This window comes from Cupressus sempervirens, chromosome 9 (assembly GCF_028749045.1).
Source record: "Cupressus sempervirens isolate cs-2001-9-10 chromosome 9, ASM2874904v1, whole genome shotgun sequence".
NCBI classification, from domain to species: Eukaryota; Viridiplantae; Streptophyta; class Pinopsida; order Cupressales; family Cupressaceae; genus Cupressus; species Cupressus sempervirens.
The window spans coordinates 227,289,520-227,315,163 of record NC_143126.1 but is presented as its reverse complement, the minus strand read 5'-3'; the positions used below and the strand labels follow the sequence as shown (position 1 = coordinate 227,315,163).

At 34.1% G+C, this 25,644-nt stretch overlaps 1 pseudogene; it reads left to right on the top strand.

Moving 5' to 3' along the window:
* The first annotated feature begins 9,448 nt into the window (after positions 1 to 9,448).
* On the top strand, positions 9,449 to 20,428 carry LOC149538328 (uncharacterized; annotated as a pseudogene).
* The last annotated feature ends 5,216 nt before the right edge of the window (positions 20,429 to 25,644 follow it).

The following is a 25,644-nucleotide window of genomic DNA, read 5'->3' as shown; positions in this document are numbered from 1 at the left end:
TTATTTTTTAAAGAAAATTTTTGTTTTTTGTACATCTCCATGAAGTGGTTTTTGAAAAATTATGGTGACAAATATTTGACATGAAGTTTATACAATGCATGTGTTTAAATTGCTTAGTGAAGGTGACCTTATGAATCTTGTGGATTCAAAATTGGGAGATGATCATTATGTACAAGAGGTTTTGAGAGTTATTCAAGTGTCCCTTTCGTGCACTCAAGGAATGAGTTCTTCCTGACCATTAATGAGCTTGACACTTTCAAGGTTACTAGGGGAGGCTTCCATTGAAGATGTAGAAGAACAAGCTTTGAAGATTTTGTAGCTAAAGATTCACTACTCTTATAAAGTAAAAAGAGCCTTTCTAACTACTAGCAGTTACTTTAACTATTATGCTTCTTCAATCACTTTTCAAAAAAGTGATGGGCTCTTTAGTGGGCTCTATAGTTCTTCAATTGCTTGTCAACATTTTTTTCTGATTGAGAAAAAGAATATACTCCTATCAGCTCTTAGTTGTACATACATAAATGTGCAATGCCAGTATTTAATGCCATGTTCATGTTATGTTCATTTTCATGTGGATTAACTCCCACATTTTTTGTTAAGAGAACATTGATAATATTTATGCAATAAATATTTTTTTTATTCAAGTTAGTTTTATACTATTTTGTAAAGTGTTTTCCAAGAATAAAATATTGGAAATATTTATAGTGAATGTTCTATTATTGATATTTGAAAATATTAAATATTAAATATTATGTTAAAATTAATAATTATTATTTTTATTATATTTGTTTGTATAAGTGATATTAAAAAAGATATTCTCTATATTGTATTCAAGAGACAAAATTAAATATGATAATTAAATACATAGAATTAAAGACAATATTTACAACAATAAACAACTTTTATTCCATCTTAAATAAACCTCTATTGAATAAAATAGAATGGGGCACTCTACAAAAAAACAATTCATAAAATTTTGAAAAGCTAATATTTTAGGGTTTAGTACAATTGGATAATAACTATTAAATCCATATCATTGACTACAAAGACCAAGAAGAAATGAAGGGTGCGCATTTTTTAGTTATGGGGAGCATTTATGATGACTTATCATATCAAAAAAATGGCACATTTTTTAATACATGTTATATTTGATCGTAATTTTTTTTAGATAACTTGAATAATAGTATAAACACATTGTATTTTGAATTATTAATAAACTAGAGATAAATAAATAGCATACACAAATAATAACTTAAAAACCCAAAGCTATAAAATAAAAATAAAAACCGATTCTTAGTTTAACAAGTTAATTTTAATAAAATTAAAATTAAAAAATTGATAAGTGCATAGTATTTTTTTTGTGGGTCATCATTCCAAATTTGAATTCTACAAGAGTAAGATATGTTAGGTGCCTCCTAGAAAAAATAAAGAATAATCTTATATTATCGCCACCATATAAATCCAAAAATAGATGAATGTTATATTCTAAAAGCTCCTTTCCTTTTTTTCTAACATGAAATGTGACTCTAAATCTATATTTATTATTCCTAACCTATTTGACATCACACCTAGTTTTTTTAATCTTATTAGAAGGAAGACGTGAATTAGTTTTTAGTCATGAGTAAGACTATTGAATCCATTGCATATAATAGTCTCATGTTACTACTACCATATCTACATTCAAAATAGATGAATGCTATCGTAAGATGACCTTTGCTTTTGTTCTAACATTGAATACTATTTTGTATTGATATTAATTGTTTGGTTCTATTAGATGCACATAGATTTTTGTCTAATTAGAAGAAAGACTTGGACTAAAAGTCTTTGTGAAGACTACATAATGCATTGCAAATAATACATTCATATTATTACTACCATATGTAAATCCAAATCCAGATGAATGTTGTCCTAGAAGCTTCTTTCCTTCTCACCTACAATGAAATATGATTCTAAATTGATACATATAAAAATTTTACTGATTAAGTAGAAGAAAACATAAATTTCTTTCGTAGTATATAAGACTAGTGAATGCATTGGAAAAAGAAAAGTCCCATATTATTACGTACACAGATTTTCCTCCAAGTGGAGTAACGAGCGCAGGCTACTTTTAAGTCACGAGTCAAGCCTATCGAGTGCATTGCGGGTCATTCACGTCTTCGCATTTTTCGGATATATCAAATCCATCTAAGATCAAAAGCCAAATCCATGTCTGCAAGTGAGCACCACGAAATTTCATCATCGCTGACGCGAGAAAGGAAAGTAACATATTTACAACACTTTAAATGCGGAAGTGCTACACCAGGGTTTCTACACAGCGAACTCTTTTCTTATTTTAATTTGATGTTACGAATTATAACAGAGTAAGTAATCTTGCGGAAAATCAGAAAGGAAGATTCGTGGGACCACAATAATTTCTATGTTTAGGCAACTCTAGTTAAAATGATGAGCATATTTAGTTAGAAAATTTAAAGAAATGTTAAGACTTTTTTTTTAAAAAATGAGAGGAATATAGTTAATTTAAATGAATCTTTTAATATCAACAAATCATTTATGTTTTTTGAGATTGTACATAGAGTAGCATATTTAGTTAGAAAATTTAAAGAAATGTTAAGACTTTTTTTTTAAAAAATGAGAGGAATATAGTTAATTTAAATGAATCTTTTAATATCAACAAATCATTTATGTTTTTTGAGATTGTACATAGAGTTGGAAATCAAGATAAAAGTTCAAAAGAGGGATACATATGTATTTAAGAACAATATTAATAGAAAAAGAAAAAAGAAAAGAAAATTTTGCAATGAGCTTAAAGAGCACTATTACTCACTATACACTAAATTCTCATCATTATGGACAATTGAGATCTAATATTTATTATTATTTAAAAAAATAAAAATTTAGAATTAATTAAATTGATTCTACAAATAACTAACATATATCATTTAGAATAATGAATTTGGAATTTCATTGAATTGAAGGAGAAACAAATTTGAGTTTGAGAAGTTTCAAATTTTTGGAGAAAGGTAGGAGAAATAGACTCCACTTAAAGAGGGGAAAGTTTTTAAAAATAAATTCAAAACTTAATCCAAACATTTTAAATTATGGAATATTTGGAAAAGATAAATGTACAAGAAAGAAAGAAAATATGAAATTTAAATTGTTTAAACTATACATTAAATAATTTAAAATATTTCATATAGCCAAACTATTTTTAAAAAGTTATTGAAACAAAAACTATTTAGGAAATTTCTTTTATAATAGTAAATTTTATTTTTGAACTTTAAATAAAAAATTGCAAAATTGTAGAAAAGCTTCAATTTTTTTTAAAAACTATTAATTCCAAGTATGCACAATAATGACATGGACTATTCAACTTATAGAAATAGTATTATTAATTATTGTGTGATTATATTATCTAGGAACAATAAAATCACTAACAACTACCCTTGACAATACAATTTTTGATGAGATGATGAGTATGACATGAATCAACATGTTATCTGATAGATGTAGGGATAGTGGGGATTATGAAAATTGGTATAAGGGAAAAGAGTAAATAGGAAGAAAAGTGTAGTGCAAGTTTTGGTACAAAGAGATAATGTGTGGAGGAAGAGCGGTAATAGGAAGGAAATTGGCTAAAGACTTACACCTTCATCCCTTGAATCAAGCAACCCATCAAATAACTTTAACATCATAGTATGCCTTCAATGTCCAATACTATAGGATAAAACCACATTCCAACCAAAACAATTCACTTCTAGATAATTGGTGGTTTCAACCATGAGACAGGTTTTATAAAAGTTTTACTTGAGAAAACTTAGAAGTAAAGCCTATTGACTGAATATCTAGTCTTACCACAAGGTTTTAGTATATAATGTAATTAACTAAACTACATGTAAACTATAAATAAATAAATACAAACACTAATAGAACTAAACCAATACTTCAACACTTGAGAAATTACAAATATTATAGTAAAACCACATAAAAAAATATTAACAAATGAAATTTAAATAAGTTTTTATTTCAAATAAAATATCATAGTTATCTACTATATGTGTTTCACTTAAAAATACTATATGCTTACTATAAAAAATCAAAGGTTTGCTTAGATAAATATTGATATCTTAGAGTACAATAGTATTAATGTCTACAGCTAGTGGGATAGCAATTTATATGTATTAGAATATTTCATATTAACAATTCATCTTATCAAAAATATATAAGGTAAATATTAATAAAATCCTTGTGTTTTCCCATTAAATATGTGAGATTGTCAAAAAAAGTTACGGTTCAACTACTTGTCCCTTCATGTTGGATATATATTAGAATTTATATATAACAATATGTTATTTTTATAATAAAACTTAAATTTATTGTGTTGTAGCATTTTTCCTTTTGTCTTAGATATAAAAATTATATATATAACAATATTAAGATTAATAATTATTATTTGATCCATTTAAATTGCATATATGTTATATTTTAGATAGCTAAATAATATTCTATTAATAAAAAATGGTAGATTAACAATGAAGTGATGGGTGGGAGAGCAAAAGATTGTTTGAATGATAGAAGATGGGGACTAGGAGTGGATAGAACTTCATGTGCAAGTGAATCTGCCGATAGCAGTAGAGATTCTTAGGATGTAGATCTAGATTGTTGGTGGGTTGTGTAGATTTGGTTGAATTCGTAAATAGGCATAAGGGGTGTAAGTTGGAATGTACTTGGGACTTATTTAAGCAGGTTGCCGAGAAAGTTTGCTTCTTTCACTAAAGTTGTTTTAATAGCCCTTCTTTGAGTTAGAAAGTGTTATTGTACATGTTTGATGTCTGTGATTATTCTGGTTACTACAAGTAGGATAGGTGGATGCTATAATCTATTATAGATTTGTGGACCAATATTTTAAGGCTTAAGTTGACCAACTTGAAAGATTATCCCATTAGATCACTTATTTATCTCTTTTGAGAGAGCTTTAAGAAATTAGAATAATTGCTTTTAAATTAAAAAAATTTATTTTTCGTCTTTGATCTTTGTTTTGAATTCTTTCAATTATTTTTTGTAACTTTTTTGGTAACCAATTTTTTTTTAAATATTTCCAAAACCTACACTAAATAGTATGGTAACTTGAGTTCAGGAAACTACCATTTCACCAAATTATCATGACCTCACTCTTCCTCCTATATCTTTGCACTTCTTCCTTTCTCATTCCATCCATTTTGCTGAATAATTCATGACCACTTTTAGTCAAGTGTTGTGTATGGACCTTAAATTGTGCATTTCCATGAAAATTGTCACAACCGCAAGTCATGGAAAGGTGAGGGAATATGACCCAAATCGATAATCTTACTGGAACTAATATACTCTTAAGCCCCAACCTCAAGTTTTCAATGTATTTTATCTCATTTTGAAAGATGATGTTATTTCTTTTGATAGGGCAAACCATTGTATATGCTTAATTTTCTAATTCACCCTTGTTACTTGTAGACTAAGTCAAAAGCTACAAGTTTAGTGATTATGACTACATTTTTCTCCCTTAATTTTGTAAATCAATTTAGTGGCTAGATGGAGAGGAATGCTAAAAGGAATCTGTAAAATAAGAGTAAGGGATACAAGCTTGAAGATTTTAATTTTTATTTTAACAAATTAAAGTATTTGAGTTGTACAAATCACCACCTTTTTCTTGTGATAATAGTGAAAGAGGGCCTTTTGTTCTCTCTAGTTTCATACAATTATTTCTCTGTATAGGAAATAGTGAACTTAAATTTAAGTCAGATAACTGACTACTTTTGAATATTTTATACTTTAAAATGCATGTTCAGGGAAGTTGCTTGATAAAATTCATAAAAAATATCATTTGAAGCTGAAATCTTCAAGGCTTATTCTCAAAGAAAAAAACTAGAAGTTCCCTATCATTCCCTTTATTGCATGGTATGTTTTACAACTTGGACTATTTTGCTATTGTTTGGCTATAAAATCTCAATTTTTGTATTGTGATTTTATACTTTATACAAGATGTGGCTAACCTATATTTCAAATTTCTTAAGAAAATTACTAAATACACTAGCTTCTACATTCAATCTTTAAAATTGGACTTAAAACTAACCTTCTGTCAACAAAGAACTATTCAATAGCCTAAGACCACCCCTAATTTTCTATATGTAAAAATTGAATTTTCTTTTGATGAATTGTACCAAGATTTTTTTTATATGCATCATTTATGATTTTTTTTCTTATTTCTATGATGTTGAGAGCCAAATCATCTCCCTTCTTCCATGATCTAATATTTTATTGTAGTTAAGCTCTATTCTTTATAGACCTTGATATAATTTCTTATATTCATTCATAAAAACCAATCACTAAGTTCATATAGTAGTTTCTGATTCCATTACATATTGTGTCTATCATACAAATTTGTGTAGTTAAATATCACCACTCAATAATGAAACAAAAAAATTGTGATTCCTAGAGAGGGGTTGCACATTGAGAAAACAAATCTAATTCAATAACATTATGAACAACTTGCATCATTGCAAAGATGTGATGCAGGAAACATTTGGATGTTGTTAATTTTTTCAGTATGTTGATGGCACTTGGAATTCTCTAATACTATGTAGGTACAAACTTTAACTATTCAATCATTTATCCATTTTTTTTTCACTCTTGTTTTAATCTATTCTTTTATGATGATGTACGATAGAAATCAATTGTAAATGTTGAAGAAATAAGGTCATAGAGTTAATACCATAATTATATGTCCACCTCAATAATGATGGTTATGTTAATTATTCTATTAAAACATTTGAAACTTGCAAGTTTGTAGGTAAACTTGCATTGCAACAAGAGCTTGGTTTGCCTATGCGCAATTATGTGCCATTAACAAGCTTTATTAGGTATTTAGATCATCAAAATGGTAAATATCTAGGATTGTGTATGACATCTTTCCACTTCGAATTTTTTAAGTATGAGAATTTTTTTTTAAAGAAATTTTTTTTTTTTTGTACATCTCCATGAAGTGGTTTTTGACAAATTATTGTGACAAATAGATAACATGAAGTTTATGCAATGCATGTGTTTGAATTACTTAGTGAAGGCAACCTTATGGATCTTGTAGATTCAAAATTGGGAGATAATTATTATGTACAAGAGGTTTTGAGGGTTATTCAAGTGGCCCTTTTGTGCACTCAAGGAATGAGTTCTTCCTAACCATTAAGGAGCCTGACACTTTCAATGCTACTAGGGGAGGCTTCCGTTGAAGATGTAGCAGAACAAGCTTTGAAGATTTTGTAGCTGAAGTTTCACTACTCTCATAAAGTTAAGAAGCCTTTCTAACTACTAGCAATTACTTTAACTCTTATGCTTCTTCAATGACTTGTCAAAAAAGTGATGGGCTCTTTGGTGGGCTCTATAGTTCTTCAATCACTTGTCAACATTTTTTCTCATTGCGAAAAAGAATATACTCCTATTTATTCAAGTTAGTTTTATACGACTTTGTAAATTTTTTCCAGGAATAAAATATTGGAAATATTTACAGTGAATGTTCTATTATAGATGTTTGGAAAAATTAAATACTAAAAATTATGTTAAAATTAATTCTTATTATTTTTATTATATTTTTTCATATAACTGATATTTAAAAAGATATCCTCTCTCTTTAAACAATAGCTATATCTCTACAATTAAAGAACTATTATCTCTAGATAAAGACAAAAGTGAAAATGTCTTTACAAGAGAATAAATACCTTGTTTTATATCGTCTTTAGGAGACAATAATTGAAGATGATAATTACAGGTTTTATATTGTCTTCAAGAGACAATAATTAAAGATGATAATTAAATACATAGAATTAAAGATAATATTTATGACAATAAAGAACTTTTATTCCATCTCAAATAAACCTCTATTAAATAAAATAGAATGGGGCACTCTATAGAAAAATAATTCATAAAATTTTGAAAAGCTAATATTTTAGGGTTTAGCACAATTGGATAATAACTATTAAATCCATATCATTGACTACAAAGACCAAGTAGAAATGAAGGGTGTGCATTTTTTAATTGTGGATAGCATATATGATGAGTTGTCATATCTAAAAATTGGCACTTTTTTTATGCATGCTATATTTGATCATAATTTTTTTTAGATAATTTGAATAATAGTATAGACACATTATATTTTGAATGATTAATAAAATAGAGATAAATAAATAGTGTACACAAATAATATTTCAAAAACCCAAAGTTATAAAAAGAAAAAAGAAAAGAAATCAACTCTTAGTTTAACAAGTTAATTTTAATAAAATAAAAATTAAAAAATTGCTAAGTGCATACTATTTTTTTTGTTGGTCATCATTCCAAATTTGAATTCTATAAGAGTAAGCTATGTTAGGTGCCTCTTAGAAGAAATAAAGAATAATCTTATATTATTGCCACCATATAAATCCAAAAATAGATGAATGCTATATTCTAAAAGCTCATTTCCTTTTTTCCTAACATGAAATGTGACTCTAAATCTATAATTATTATTCCTAACCTATTTGACATCACACCTAGTTTTTTTAATCCTACTAGAAGAAAGATGTGGACTAGTTTTTAGTCATGAGTAAGACTATTGAATCCGTTGCATATAATAGTCTCATGTTACTACCACCATATCTACATTCAAAATAGATGAATGCTATCATAAGATGTCCTTTCCTTTTGTTGTAACATTGAATACTATTTTGTATTGATATTAATCGTTTGGTTCTATTAGATGTACAGAGATTTTTGTCTAATTAGAGGAAAGACTTGGACTAATTTTAAGTCTTTGTGAAAACTACATAATGAATTGCAAATAATACATTCATACTATTATTACCACATGTAAATCCAAAACTAGAAAAATGTTGTACTAAAAGCTTCTTTCCTTATCACCTATAATGAAATATGATTCTAAATTGATACACATAATAATTTTTCTCATTAACTAGAATAAAACATAAATTACTTTCGTATATAAGACTAGTGAATGCATTGGGAAAAGAAAAGTCCCATATTATTACGTACACAGATTTTCCTACCCAATCTCACTGTCTTGACTCTCCATCACAATGCTTTCACCGACCCCTTCCCACTTGGCCTCTTGCACTACAAGTGTTCGTGCAAGCTCGATTTGTCGCTTAACAAATTCGCTGGAAGGCTACCCACTCATGTCTCCCAACTAAGTGAGTTGAGAGTCTTGGATTTAGCAAATAACACTTTCAATGGCACCATTTGAAGGCAAAGAGAAAGACAAATACACAGAAATAAAACTGATTTTATTGCCTTACTGCCTTGCACAAATGCATTACATAAGGCCTCTATTTATAGAGGGTATGAGAACTCTCTACACACAACACATTTTACAAATGTTACACTATATTAAACATATATTAAAAACATGGGCGACTAGGAGGATAGAGTGTCTGCTATGCAATTTATTGTGGATGGTGGATGGACGACTGAGTTGTGGGCTGGACAGTGGGTTGGTTGTCTGCTATTAATGGAAAAAATTAATACTACTAACACTCCCCCTTAATTTTTTTCATTAAAAAATTTTGCATCAGTAATACCCAATTTCTCTCGCAGATATTCAAAGTTATTCATTGGTAATGCCTTAGTGAAAATATCTACCAATTGATCTTCAGATTTGCAGAACTCAAGGTAGATTTCTCCATTGTTGACCAATTCTCTAATGAAGTGGTACCTTGTATCAATATGTTTTCTCCTCTTATGAAATACATGATTTTTAGATAATGTTATTGCTGATTTGTTATCACAAAGAATTGGTGTCGGTTCCTCTTGATGATGGTGAAGATCAAGAAAAAATTGACGCATCCATACTGCTTGACATGTTGTGGAAGTGGCAGCTACATATTTTGCTTCAGTTGATGAGATTCTCACTATAGACTGCTTCTTTGATGCCCATGACATGGATCCTGATCCAAGGTGAAAGATATATCCAGAAGTGGTCTTCCTATCATCAATTCTACCTGCAAAATCAATGTCAGTATAACCAATCAAACCAAAATTGTTAGCTTTGGAATATAGGATTCCATATCCCATTGTTCTTACAATATATCTCAATATCCTTTTTCCAACTTGCCAATGAGAATTTTGTGGTGATTCCATGAACCTTGAGATCAAACTGACACTATACATGATGTCTGGCCTTATAGCTGTCATATACATTAAACTTCCAACAAGTCTTTTAAACATAGTTGGATCAACATTTGAGCCCTTTTCTTCCTTGCTAAGTTTTGTTCCTGTTGCAACTGGAGTTGACACTGGATTGCAATTTATCATTTTAAATCTCTTTAAAACATCCTTTATATACTTGGATTGACAAATGAAGATACATTTGTCACATTGAATAACTTCAATACCTAAGAAATATCTCATCAACCCCAAATCTGTCATTTCAAATTCTTTCATCATTTTTGATTTGAACATGTCTATAGATAGATTTTCAGTGAATATCAAGTCATCAACATACAAGCATACAATCAAAATCTGACCTTCCTTATTAGTCTTAAAATATAATGTGGGCTCATTGTTACCTCTATTGAATTGATTACTTATCATGTATGAATCAATCCTCTTATACCAAGCCCTAGGAGCTTGTTTCAAACCATAAAGTGCCTTGTTTAGTTTATATACCTTGTTTTCATGCCCACTAACCTCATAACTAGGTCGTTGTTTAACATATACCTCTTCATCAAGAAAACCATTCAAAAAAGCCGATTTTACATCCATTTGATACGCTTTCCAATCATTTTGTGTTGCTATTTCTAAAATAGTTTGAATTGTGTCAAGTCTAGCAATTGGAGCAAATGTTTCATTATAATCAACTCCATATTGTTGTGAAAAACCTTTAGCAACTAGTCTTGCCTTGTGCTTAACAATTTCACCTTTTTCATCAAATTTAGTTTTGTAAACCCATTTGACTCCTATACATTCTTGTCCTTTAGGTAAATCCATTAATTCCCATGTGTTATTTCTTTCAATAGAGTCAATTTCTTCATCCATTGCCTTGATCCATTTATCTTCTTTAATTGCTTCATCAAAATATAATGGATCACAAGAAAATAAAGCAAAATTTGAGTAAATATCTACATTCTCTTCTTCTTGATCATATATTTATTTTAAACTTCTTGTCTTCTTACCTTTGTAACTGGATATTGAGAATTTTGAATCAGATTTATCACTTACATTTGAACTTGGAGGTGAGGCACCTTGCACAAAGTTCCTTGGTGGAGTATTGGGTGTTGATTGAGTCCCTTGTTCCTTGAATTCATCATCACCTTGTAATATTGGTGCTCCTCTTGTGACTTGTTTGATATCATTTTCATGCAATGTTCATCTTCTTCTTCAAATTTAACATCCCTGCTAATGATCAATTTCTTTGAAACGAGATTATACAATCTATAAGCCATTGATTTTTCACTATAACTAATAAAGATGCATTTTTCACTTTTATCATCCAATTTCTTTCTCAATTCAAATGGAACTAATGAATAAGAAACACATCCAAAAACTCTAAAATGGGATACTGTATGTTTCTTACCATTCCATGCTTCTTGTGGAATTGTGTTCTTAGCACTCTTTGTAGGACTCCTATTCAAAATGTATACAGCACATGCTACTGCTTCTGCCCAAAACTGATTGGATAGATTTTTGGCCTTCAACATACTCCTTTCCATTTCCATTATGGTTCTATTCTTCCTTTCTGCTACACCATTTTGTTGTGGTGTGTACCTTGTGGTAAACTGCTTCTTAATTTCATGAAATTTGCAAAATTCTAGAAAATTGTTAGAACTGAATTCACCACCTCTATCAGATCGCAATACCTTGATGTAGTGACCACTTTGTTTTTCAACCAAATTTTTAAACTCCTTGAACTTTTCAAAAACTTCACTTTTTTGTTTGAGAAAGTATATCCAAATCTTCCTGCTAAAATCATCAATAAATGTTAGGAAATATATACTTCCTCTTAAAGATGGAGTTTGCATAGGTCCACATATATTAGTGTGAACTAATTCCAATGGTGCTCTTACTCTATATGAACCTCCTATTGGGAAGCTTTCTCTATGTTGTTTTGCCAAAATACAACTTTCACATGAACTTGGTGGTTTCAATATTTGAGGCAATCCTTTCACCATATTCTTCTTTTGTAATAAGCTTAAAGCATCAAAATGAAGATGACCATACCTCAAATGCCATAGCCATGACTGATCTGAGTATACTATCTTGAAACTAACTTGTTTTCCTCCTTGAATGTAATGAATCTGGAGGGGGAACATTCGATTTTGTGTCATATTGACCCTTGCAATTAACCTGCCACCAGGATTTCTATCCAAGATTGTGCAAACATCATTATCAAAAGAAACTTTGTAACCCTTTTGTACTAGTTGACAAACACTCATGAGATTGTGTTTTAATGCAGGCACAAAATACACATCAGGAATATATCTTTTTCCTTCATTTTTTGTCAAGACATTTATAACACCTTTTCCCACTACAAAGACTTTACTATCATTTCCTTTCTTTACTTCAGATTTTATAGAATCATCCAAGCTAGCAAACAAATCTTTATTTCCAATCATATGGTTACTACATCCACTATCTAGGAACCATATATCACTAGAGCTTTCTTGAGCAACATTACAAGTTATAAATAAACTTCCTGAATTGTTATCAGATACATCTGAGTAATTAGCACCATTCTTTTCAATATACTCTTGTTTCTTTCTACATTCACTCACAATATGACCAAATCTCTTACAATAATGACACTGAATTCGAGATTTATCAAACCTTGATGATAGGTGTTGGAATGAACTTCTGCCACATCCTCTATTCGAACTCTGAATGGATTGATTTGTTCTCTCTTCTTGATTTGGACTTCCACGTCCATCTATGCTTCTACCTCTTCCTCTTCCTCTGTAATTTGATCTTCCTCTTCCTCTGCCAAAAGATACCTATGATCTAAATGCATTCTCCAAAGAAGAATTGTTATTTCTATTCATTCTTGATTCATGAGATAAAAGTGAGCCCATCAATTCATCAATAGATAGTATTGTCAAATCTTTAGATTCTTCAATGGCAACAACAATGGCATCAAATTTTTTAGGCAAACAACAAAGTATCTTTTCAACAACTTTTTGATCTGTCAAATCATCGCCATGACTGTTAGTGAACATGGAACACCACATAATTAACCACCTGTGGGCAGGGGAGTGCGTCGCATCACCCAACAATCTCCCCCTCGACATGCATACCAGGTGCTTACGCGGGTCGAGAAGGCACCAGGAAGATTTGAACCCATGACCAAGCCAAAACCAGGCTCTGATACCAATTGTAGGGCCCATTTGCCGTTGCACCAAAAGCCATGACTGTTAGTGAACATGGAACACCACATAATTAACCACCTATGGGCAGGGGAGCACGTCGCATCACCCAACAATCTCCCCCTCGACGCGCATACCAAGTGCTTACACGGGTCGGGAAAGCACTGGAGAGATTTGAACCCATGACCAAGCCAAAACCAGGCTCTGATACCAATTGTAGGGCCCATTTATCGTTGCACCAAAAGTCATGACTGTTAGTGAACATGGAGCACCACATAATTAACCACCTGTGGGCAGGGGAGCGCGTTGCATCACCCAACATATAGGAATCAGCTTAATGGCACAATTCCTCAAGCGATTGCCAATCTCACAAACTTGAATCTTCTTCAACTCTGTTCCAACCGGCTTACGGGGATGATACCTGCTCAGCTCAGGGAGCTACGTTACTTGAATAACTTGATGCTCGATGACAATAAGTTCAATGGTGGGTTGCCCCACAATTTGGGTATGTACTCAAATCTCATTAAAGTTGATCTGTCCAGAAGCAGATTACAAGGTCCTCTGCCGACAAATCTGTGCATGGGAGGAGTGTTGTATGGTTTCGAAATCACTTCAAACAATTTCAACAGTTCGCTGCCTTCTACTTTTAAAGACTGTAAGTCTCTGCACTTTCTCTACATTGAGAACAACCAGCTGAGCGGTGAGATTCCTCCAGGGCTATGGGGCGCTGTTAATCTCCAAGGATTGTTCTTAAACAACAATAAGTTTCGAGGGAAGATTTCACCTGCAATTGGCCAAGCGAAGGAGCTGAGTCGATTGAAGATAAGCAACAATCTGTTTGGGTGAAGAATTCCTCCTCAAGTCGGACAGTTGAAAAGTCTTCTGGTATTTGAAGCTGGCAACAATCGCTTGTCAAGCCCCATTCCCCACGAGCTCGGGAGCTTGGTTTTGGTAAATATTCTTATGCTGGACCACAACTTTCTGTCAAATGAGATTCCTAAGGAAAAATATCTCTCAAGAATCTCAGTGAGCTCAATTTGGGTCACAATAGACTTACTGGGAAAATCCCTGCATTGTTTCTGAGTGACATGACTAGTCTTGATTTGTCAAACAATTTTCTTTCTGGAGGGGTTCCTCCTGACTTGGGAGTATCGAATACTTACCTTTTCAATGTTTCTAACAATCACTTGTCCGGACGCATTCCTAATGGCTTAGACAATCTAGCTTACAAGGACAACTTTGTGGGAAACTCGGGGCTATGCGGAGGTCAAAATTTGATGCTTCCTTTGTGTTCCTCTAATTAGCACAATCTCTCGCCTCGCAGTTTGGCTACTCTTCTATCGATCTTTTTAGTTTTACTGGTCGTTGCATTGTGTTCCGTCTATCTATATCATTCGTTGTATTACAAGAAGCCAAAAAGCACACCATTGTGGAAAGTAACTCCATTCCACTCGATGTCAGTGAACGAGTGATACATCTTCCCAAATTTGAAAGAAAGTAACATGATTGGATTTGGTAGTGCTGGAAAAGTTTACAAGGTCCATCTGTAGAATGGAGAAGTAGTGGCCATGAAGAAGGTCCGTAATATCAGCAGATCAGTTGAAGTTTGAAGAGAAAAAGTGACGAAAAGGAAAGTAAAATGGGGAAAGTGGAGGTGAATATCTTGTGGCACATCCGACACAAGAACATCTTGAAGCTTCTGTGTTGCATTTCGAGTGAAGAAGCACATTTCAAGCTCTTGGTATACGAGTTCATGCCAAATGGCAGCTTGTTTGACCGTTTGCACCGGCAAGGCGCAGGATAGGGAATGGCAGGGGAATGGTGGATAAGATATCAAATTGCTCTTGGCGCAGCTCGGGGGCTGAGTTATATGCATCATGATTGCTGCCCTCCAATATTGCACAGCGATGTAAAATCCAACAACATCTTGCTGGATGACGAATTTGGGGCTAAAATTGCAGATTTTGGCGTCTCCAGAGTGCTTCAGAGGTTGGGGAAAGCACATTCGGTGTCTGGCTATGTGGTCTCGCATGGATATATAGCCTCAGGTACGAAACTTTCTCTCCACAAATTCTATTTTTAAAATTTTTTGGCTTGCACAACTTATCTCATATTTTTTTCCCGCATATGAAAATGTGATGTTTAGAATATGCGGAGAGGCTAAAAGTGAATGAGAAGAGGGATGTACATAGCTTTGGAGTGGTGTTGTTAGAGCTAGTCATGGGTGAGGTGGAATAACAAAAGAATATATACAATCTAAAAATTGTTTGGGCAGTTGAGAAAACTAAATTAATCGTTACATAATCAAACTGCCAGACTACTTGAACTAAACAACATATCCCGAATGATTATTTAGCATTCCCCCCTTAATTTGAAGGGATATTTGTCATTCCAAGTAGCATTCAAAATTGTTCAAATTTAACACGTCCCAGCTTTAGTAAAAATATCTGCAATTTGTTCTTCAGTGGAACAATGTTTCAGCTGTATAGTTTTTGCCTCAATATGATATTGAATCAAGTGATTTTTGGTGTTGATATGCTTGGTTCGATCATGAAATTTAGGATTCTTTGCCAATTGTATTGTAGAATTATTATCAACAAATAAAGGTGTTGAAGCTGTCTATGCCTCTTGCAAGTCATCAAGAATTTTTCTTAGCCGTACAATTTCCTTTGTAGCTTGAGCTGCTGCTACATATTCTGCTTTAGTTGTAGAGTCAGCAGGAATTGTTTGTTTCTTGATCTCCAAGTAATAGCCGCTGATCCTAGGGTCATCAAATAACCAGAAGTAGATAACCCATGCTCTTTGTCACCATCAAAATATGAATCAACATAGCCAGTAAGATGGAAATCTGAAACTCTTGAATATTTTATGCCAAGCGTTTGAGTTCCCTTTAAATATTTCAAAACTCGTTGTGTTGCAATCCAATGCCCCTCACATGGTTTATGCATAAATCTGGTCAAAATTTCTATTGCAAAGGTAATGTCAGGGCGAGTAGTGGTGAGATAAATCAAACTTCCAACAAGCTACCTGTACTTGGTTGGATCTTCAAAACAATTTCCTTCATTGGACGAAAGCTTCATATTTTGCTCCATTGGAGTGGAAACAGAATTACAATCTTTCATGCCAAATCTGTATAATAAATCTCCAATATTTTTTTTTTTTGAGAGATAAAAATGAACTTAGGATTTTGAATCACTTCAATACCTAGGTAATAATGAAGTAATCCCAAGTCAGTCATATCAAAACATTTTTTCAACTCTCTCTTAATGGATTCTATATAACCATCATTATTGCCTGTGATGAGAAGATCATCAACATATACAACTAGATACACAATTAATCTACCAATTTTTTTGACAAAGAGAGTTGCATCATCAAGACTTAAATGCTTGTAGTCTAATTTTAGGAGGTGCTCAGTCAATTTTTCATACCAAGCAGGTGGTGCTTGCTTCAAACCATACAAAGATTTTACCAATTTGCATACCTTTTGTTCTTGGCCTTTGATAACAAAACCTTGAGGTTGCAGCATATAGACATCTTCCTTCAAATCTCCATTTAAAGAGGCTTTTTAAACATCCATATGATGTATATGCCATCTTTTTTGTGCTACCAAAGAAAACAATACTTGAATAGTTCCCCACTTAGCTGTAGGAGCAAAAGTTTCAGTGTAGTCAACACCTTCTCTCTGAGCATATCCTTTTGCTACAAGTCTTGCTTTATGTTTATCAAGTGAACCATCAACTTTATATTTGTTCTTATATACCCATGTGCAGCCAATAGGTTTGCCACCAATTGGAGGATCCACTAACCTCCAAGTTCCATTTTTAATGAGAGCATCATACTCCCTTTGCATTGCACTTCTCCATGCATTACTTGTTGTTGCTTCTTGAAATGAAGAAGGTTTATCAACAATAGAAAAATTTAATTCAAAATCTTCATACCTCTGAGGAATTTTCTTGGTTCGCATTGATTTATGAATTGATTGCTTTGATGTTTTATCAACCTCCAGAGCCTTTGAATTAGATTCTTCACAAGCTGGTTCACATTCTTATGCAACAGGTTCAGATGGTTTACATTCTTGTGCAATAGGTTCTTCACAAAAGATTCCTGATATTTTGGAATTGTTATCTTCTTTGTCACAAACTATTTCAAATTCTAATTTTTTTTAGAATTGTTGTCTTCTCTTTCAACAGGTTCTTCATTCTTTGTAACTTCCAAAGATTCACCTAGAAAGGGAATCCCCCCTTCAAGAGTTGGAAGTTCATTATCCCATTCATGATAGAATTTATTTAATTGAAATTTATCAAGATGAGAAAGTTTTTTGTCAACACTGTGTGCATCTTTGTCAAATTCAAGAAATATAACATCTCTAGAAAGAACAAATTTTTTATTCTCCTCATCATATAAATGGTAAGCTTTGAAAGTAGTAGAATATCCCCAAAAAATGCACTTTCTACTCCTAGCTTCCAATTTATTTCTCAAGTGAGCAGGAATTAAAGCAGAACATGTGCAACCAAAAACCCTAAAATGCTTAACTCTTGGAAGATGGTCGTACCACATTTCATAGGGGGGTTTATTTTGCAATCCAGTAGAAGGACTTCTATTCTTTATGTAGACAGCACAGAGAACTGCTTCTCGCCAAAATATTAAATTAACATTTTTGAAAAACATCATAGATCTTACCATATTCAAGAGTGTTCGATTCATACGTTCTACTACACCATTCTGCTGTGGGTTAAATGGAACACTTTTTTGATGCTTAATACCATTTTCTTGCAAATAATTTTAAAAATCTTTAGAAGTGTACTCACCACCATTATCACTTCTTAGGGTTCCAATATTGAGTTGAGTCTCATTTTTAATGCACAAATGGAAATTTTTGAAAGTATCAAAAGCTTGAGATTTCTCTTTTAATAAATAAACCCAACACATCCTAGTATAGTCATCAATAAAAGGTCATTATGTATTTATTTCCATTTGCTAATGGAAAGGGCATAGGCCCACACAAATCTGAGTGAATGAGACTCAACTTTCTAGAAGCTCTAAACGTAGAAGCATGAAAAGGTTGTTTACTGTGTTTGCCTAAAATGCAAGCATCACATTGAGAAATTTGTTTTGGGATAGTGGTAAGTCCTTGAACTCCATTTTGTTTCAGAAGTTTTAGACTATCATAGTTAATGTGACCAAATCTTGCATGCCATAACAAACTGGAAGAAATATTACCACCTTGTTGTGAGAAATTTGCATAATTCTGAGAACTTGATGAAGTACCTTTCAAATATAAAAGTTTTCCATCTTCAACTCCATTCATTACAATCACATGATCATCATCTCTTCTGATCTCAATAATACCATCAAACATATGTATTGAATGACCTTGTTGTCTAATATGCACAAGTGATATTAAATTTCTCTTCAACTGTGGAAGATATAAAACATTAGAAAGTATATAATCAGCAAGGCCTAGTAATTTAAGTCTAATATACCCAATGCCTGAAGGTTTTATCTTAGATTTATCAGCAAAATATACTACTCCATCCACTTAATCATTGAATGTCTCAAAAAAATCTCTTCTATAGGTCATATGACATGTGGCTCCAGTATCTAACAAACAATTATCATTCAAACAAGAATTTGAAGTACTAAAAACTTCTTCAATCCCAACATTGCAATGTGCAATAACATAATGTGTAGATTCAGGAGGGTTACCTCTTTTTGGTGGCTTCTCCTTCTTTTCACAAATCTTCTCACATGAAGTTCTGCAAGCATTGGCACTATGACCCATTTTTCCACATCTATAGCGTTGTATAGATTGCCTTTCTTTTGGTTGATAATCCCTATGCTGGTGTTGTGGCTGAGAATATTGTCTATCACCTTAATAATTTTTATTTCCCCCTGCCTCTAGATTGTCTTCTTCCATGACCTCTGTTGCTACTGTCATGTCTGGAAGGCTCATCTTTGGATGTTTGCCCTTGTTGTTTCTATGTAAGACACAAAGTCTCTGCATTTGAAAGTGAATTTTTTTTCCAATTTCTTTTTCCCTCTCTACAATCTTCTCCACAAGTTTGTCAAATGTTATATCTTTCATCTTTTCACTAGCTTGAAGAGATTCAAGATAGTGTGAATAGGTAGGATAAAGAGCTTTAATAAAAGTAGTGAGTTGTAAATCTACTTTTACACCCGTGGCTTCAATGTCATGAAATAAAGCCCTAATTTCAGAGGCTAACTTCATTGGATCATTATCTTTCATTTCTAAATTGAATAACTTCATCAATAATTGAATGATTTCAAGTTCTGAATGAGAATCATACAGATCTTTCAATTTCTTTAATGCTGCAAATGCACTCTTACAAGAGATTATATGTCTACTTACTTCTTTAGTAATGGAGGCAGCAATGAGAGCATAAGCCTTTTTGTCTTTACCCTTCCAGATGACGAGTTCCTTTGCATCTGTAGGCTACTCTGGCTCTTCTTTGTCATCTTTTCTTTCACAAACATCATCCCACAAATCATTAAAAATAAGGGTATTTTAAATTTTTCGAAACCATTCATGATAATTCTCTTTTCCAGAAAGAACTATTCCAACAATTGAAATTAAAGAATGCATTGGAATCACAATTCAATCTAAATTATTTTCTCCAACAACTTGGCTCTGATACCACTATAACAGGCCCAAAGAAAATGAAATCAAATGCACACACACACACACTAGAAAATTTTATTAAAATAACAAAAGAATATATACAACCTAAAAACTGTTTGGGCAGTTGAGAAAACTAAATTAATCGTTATATAATCAAACTGCCAGACTACTTCTTGAACTAAACAACATATCCTAAAAGATTATTTAGCATTTGTAACATAATACAAATGGGTGGGGAGAAAATGGAAGTGCTAGATGAACGGACGGTTGAAGATATTTGCATAGAACAAATGTTACGAGTATTACATATGGGTTTGGTTTGTACCAACAGAGTACCAAATCAGAGGCCTTCTATGAGAGAGGTGTTGGAGAGGTTAGAGGCATGCAGCGGCCACAGCTGCAAGGAGACAATCCTTAGACTGGAAAGAGTATAAGTAGCTAGTTCGAGTGTAATGGGCACCCCTGGATGTCCCAAAAACTAAACCAATTTTCTGAAAGGAATTTTGTCAAACAGTTTGCATGCAACCTCTTATTTCTCCGTTTAATGTTTTAAACCCCTTATAACTCTGGAAATCAAATGTTTATTTGTTTGTTGTGTTTTGTGCATGGAATTGGTATCATACAACATAAACAAGCAAGAAACTACAATAATATGCAAAGTGTAAATGAACTGCTGCTAATAAAATGTTATTTTCAAAATTCATAAAACCAAATACACGGCAGATTTAACAACTCACTAATTACTTCAGTAGTATTGACATAATACTCCAGCCCATGCTTTCGAACTTGCTGCTACAATACTTTTTCCTTCAATCATTCCACTACCTTCGTAATACCATTCTCTCAAAGCGGCATAAGCGTTGGACAAGTAGTGAAGAAGATATGAGCAAAATACCAAATCTGCCTATAGCCGAAAATGCAACTAAACTACCTGATAATGAAGCCAATAACAAAGAATTCCAAAGGCCAAACCCCAAGGGAATGACATCTATAATGTTACAAGAGAGGATAGATGTCCTCAAATGCCAAGAACGGAGCTGCAACTCACACACCAATTTCTTCTCATATTCAACCTGTCTAATGAAGCCACAAATGCTTCCTTTTATTCTATTCCCATGGGTCTGCTCAACTCATATGGGCAATGTGGGATAAAAGATGTGTAATATAAAACATATATTAAAATACCCCTTATGTCTCCCTTGGGTACACATCACCATAAAATAAATATTAAAGTAACACTTTAATATTTTACAATTAAATTAGACGTTACTTTAATAAAACTTTAGGCATTAAAATGTATTAGCAATCGGACTCTGAATAATGCAAGTGATAGCTCATCGAAAAGCTCTCACTGAGGAGTATCGAATCCAATCACCAAAATTGACCTGCACTGTATCCTGCCGACTTACTAAAAATAGTAAGTATGCCTGAAACTGAGTAAATCAACTTCATTTCGGCCCAAACTGGAAATGACTAGGCCAAAACACTCCAAGATCCCATTAAACTCTTTGTTAGCCCTCGAGACCATGTAGAACAAGGCTAACACACACACACTTGGTCAACTGCTAAAATGGGGACATTACAGTCCGCCCCCCTTGAAATTGCTTGTCCTCAAGCAATCTCAGTCCAGCCTGCTGAATAACCTGCTCACTCTCCCATGTAGAATCTTCCTCCGGCAAGTCTTTCCATCTGACCAAATACTCCTTCACTATCCTGTTTCTAAGCTTCCTCTCTCTGGTATCTAGAATAGCCTCAGGTACTAACACAAGCTTCCCCTCCTCATCCAAAGGGGGTAAATCTGTAGAAGGCACTACACTCTGACCAATGGATTTCTTAAGCCTAGACACATGAAACACATTGTGCACTCGATTGCCCTCTGGAAGCTCAAGCTCATAGGCGACTTTGCCCACTTTGCGAATCACCCTGTAGGGACCATAAAATCTAGGTTTCAACTTTTCAGCTCCGCTCTTCTTAAGCGATGACTGTCTATATGGTTGTAGCCTCAAGTAAACCATATCCCCTACTTCCAAGCTACGCTCTATTCGGTGCTGATCAACATACAATTTCTGTTGATTCTGGGCCTGTTGTATATTCTCTTTGAGCACTTTCAGGATGTCCTGACTATCCTACAATAAATTTTTGGCTTTGGGCACTCTACTGTCCCCCAAAACTAAATCCATGAAGCTAGGTGCTTCATAACCATAGAGTGCCATGAAAGGAGTCATCTTGATGGACATATGATAAGTGGTGTTATAACAATACTCTCCCATATGCAACCATCTGATCCAAGCCTTTTGTTGTGTAGTTACATAGTTCCTCAAATATCCTTCCGCCCATTTATTCACAATCTCTGTTTGCCCATCTGTTTGTGGATAATAACTAGTGCTAGGTGTAATATCTGTACCACACAACCTAAACAACTCTTGCCAAAAAACACTCATAAACTTACTATCCCAGTCGCTGACAATGAATCTGGGTAGCCCATGTAACCTAAATATCTCTTTAAATAAAAGATCTGCCACCTGTGCTACTGTGTAAGTGGATAGAATAGCAAAGAAGTGAGCAAACTTCGTCAAGCGATCCACCACCACATAGATGCAATCCCTTCCCTGCACTCGTGGTAAACCAGTGATGAAGTCCATCGAAATACTTTCCCATTTCCTATTAGGAATGGGCAAGGGTTGTAATAAACTTGCAGGAAATGCATGCTCTCCCTTATTCTGTTGACAAACCACACACTCCCTGACATACCTCTGAACATCATCCTTGAGCCCTTTCCATGAAAACCGCTCTCAGATCTGCATGTAGGTCTTGAAGACCCCCGGATGTCTAGCTGTGGGTGCATCATGAAATGCCTTCAGTATCGCCTCTCTCAAATGTGATGACGGAATCAAATAAACCCTGTCCTGAACTCTGATCAATCCATCTATCACCTCATAGCGATCATCCTGTATGGTACCTGAAATTAATCCAAAAGCCCAAGCATCTTCGACATACTCTGCTATAATCCGATCTCTCCAATCTCCTGAAATCTCTACTAGAACACATAAGTGAGGTCTCCGAGATAAGGCATCAGCCACCACATTTTTCTTACCTTTGACAAAATCTATGTCAAAGTCATAAGCCTGCAATTTAGTCACCCATTTTTGTTGTCGATCATTAAGATCACGCTGGCTCATGAAGTATTTAATACTGTTGTGATCAGTCTTGATCACAAAACGTCCACCTAGCAAATATGATTGAAATTTGGCCAATGCATGCATTATGGCCAACATCTCCCGGTCATAGATAGAATAAATTTTCTCAACTCCTCAGAGCTTCCTACTTTCAAATGCAATGGGATGCTTCTCCTGCATCAATACTGCTCCAATCCCATCACCTGATGCATCACAATGAAGCTCAAAAGGCTTCATGAAATCTGGTAGAGCTAGAACTAGACATGGAGACATTACCTGCTTGAAATGCTCAAAACACCTCTATGCTACCCCTGTCCACACGAAGGCTCCTTTCCTGGTAAGATCTGTCAAGGGTGTAGCAATCTGTGAGAATCCCTTAACAAACCTCCTATAAAAACCACATAAACCAAAGAATCCCTTAAGCTGTGTAAGGTTTGTGGGAGTAGGCCACTTTATAATAGCTCTAATCTTTTCGGGATCAACCCGAACGCCATCTACACTAATGATATGCCCCAGGTAAAGGAGCTCAGTCATGCCAAACTCACATTTAGATTCCTTGGCATACAATGACTCTCTCTCCAGAATAGATATCACCTCCTCCAGATGATGTAAGTGCTCCTCCTAGGTCTTACTGAAGACCAAGATGTCATCAAAGAAGATCAAGACAAATCTCCTCAGCTGCTTCTTAAATACCTAGTTCATACAACTTTGAAATGTAGCAGGTGCATTGGTTAGACCAAATGGCATAACCATGAACTCAAAGTGGCCATAGTAACATCAGAAGGCTATTTTCTCAATGTCCTTTTCTCTCATCCTGATCTGATGGTATCCGGATCGCAAATCAATTTTGGTGAAGAAGCATGCCCCATGCAACTCATCAATCCTAGTAATGGGATACCTGCTTTTAATTGTTTTCTTATTCAGTGCCCTATAATCGATGCACATGCGCATCGTCCCATCCTTCTTCTTTACCAATACTACTGCTGAAGCAAAGGGGCTCTTACTGGGCCTGATATGCCCCATCTCCAACAAATCCTTAATCGCCTTCACTATCTCATCCTTGTGTTTCTTAGGATGACGATAGGGAGTAATCATAACTGGTTTAGCTCCCTCCTCGAGCTCAATAACATGTTCCATCCCTCTGTCAGGAGGAACCCCATGAGGAATATCGCTAAATACTTTAGCGTGTCTATCAAGTATCTTCTGGACATCTAGTGGATAACTCTTTTCTTGTGGCTCTGGTGAAGTTGGCATAATGTGGCACTCTGCCGCTCACTCTATGTCATCATGACGAAAAAGGCTCTGCATTCTCCTCAAGGACACTACTCTACAACCTCCATCTGAAAGCCCTCTAAGTACCACAGTTCTACCCTCATGCTAGAATCTCATCTTCAATTTTGCTAGATTGAGTGTGAACTCAACTAGTGAAGCCATCCATGTCATGCCGAGGATGACATCATAATCTCCCATGTCCACAACATAGAACTCATCCTCCAACTCGTAGCCATCTCCAAACCTGATGCGAAGATTAGATATCTTCCGAGTGCATAATAACTTATCACCGTTAGCCACCATGACTCTAAACCCATCATGCTCCTCTGTCTGTAACCCTCTCCTGGCTACCAATCGTGCATCTATGAATTTATGTGTAGCCCCAGTGTCAATAAGAGATATCACTTTCTGCCCCTGGATAGTACCCCTAACCTTAAATGTGATTTCCTTTTGGGCCCCTATCAAGCGTGCCAACGATCTATCATCCTTAGGAATGTTGCTCTCCTCTATAGTGTTACCCTCATCTGAATCAGAGTGCTCATCCTCCCCTTCTAACTTTGACTCTTCTGCTGAAAAATACTCCATTTGATTTGCCTTAGCCTTGAGAGAACATTTATGAGATAAGTCCCAAGGCTCTCTACAATGGAAGCACAACTTCTTCTTTCGAAGTTCATTCAAGGTTTCATTGTCTAGTCCTTTTGATCCTTCTTTGGGTTTGCTATACTCTTTCTGAAATGATTTTTTGTCTTTGTCCTTGCGGTAGGAAGAATCTATTGAATGGTTTTTTCCTTTGTATACCGAAGGGGCTAAATCTCATGCCTTTTTAGTTGCTTCAGCTAATGTGAGTGGATCATGTCCCTTCACCCAACCTCGTAATGGATCAGCAAGACCATCACAAAATAACACCACCAATCTCCTAGGAGAGATATCAATAATAAGTACAGACAGGCATTGAAACTCGGCAATGTAAGCATCCACAAAACCTGACTGTTTTAACTGTGCTAGCTCCTTGAAATGTAACTCAGGATCCTTAGTGTCAAATCTCCCAATCAATGTTTCGATGAATTCCTCATAGGATGTAATCTGATTATGCCCCAAAGTCACCATGCCATGATGCCACCATTCATGTGCAATGCCATCCAAGTGCATAGCCGCATACTTGATAGCCTCCTCCTCAGGCATAGGA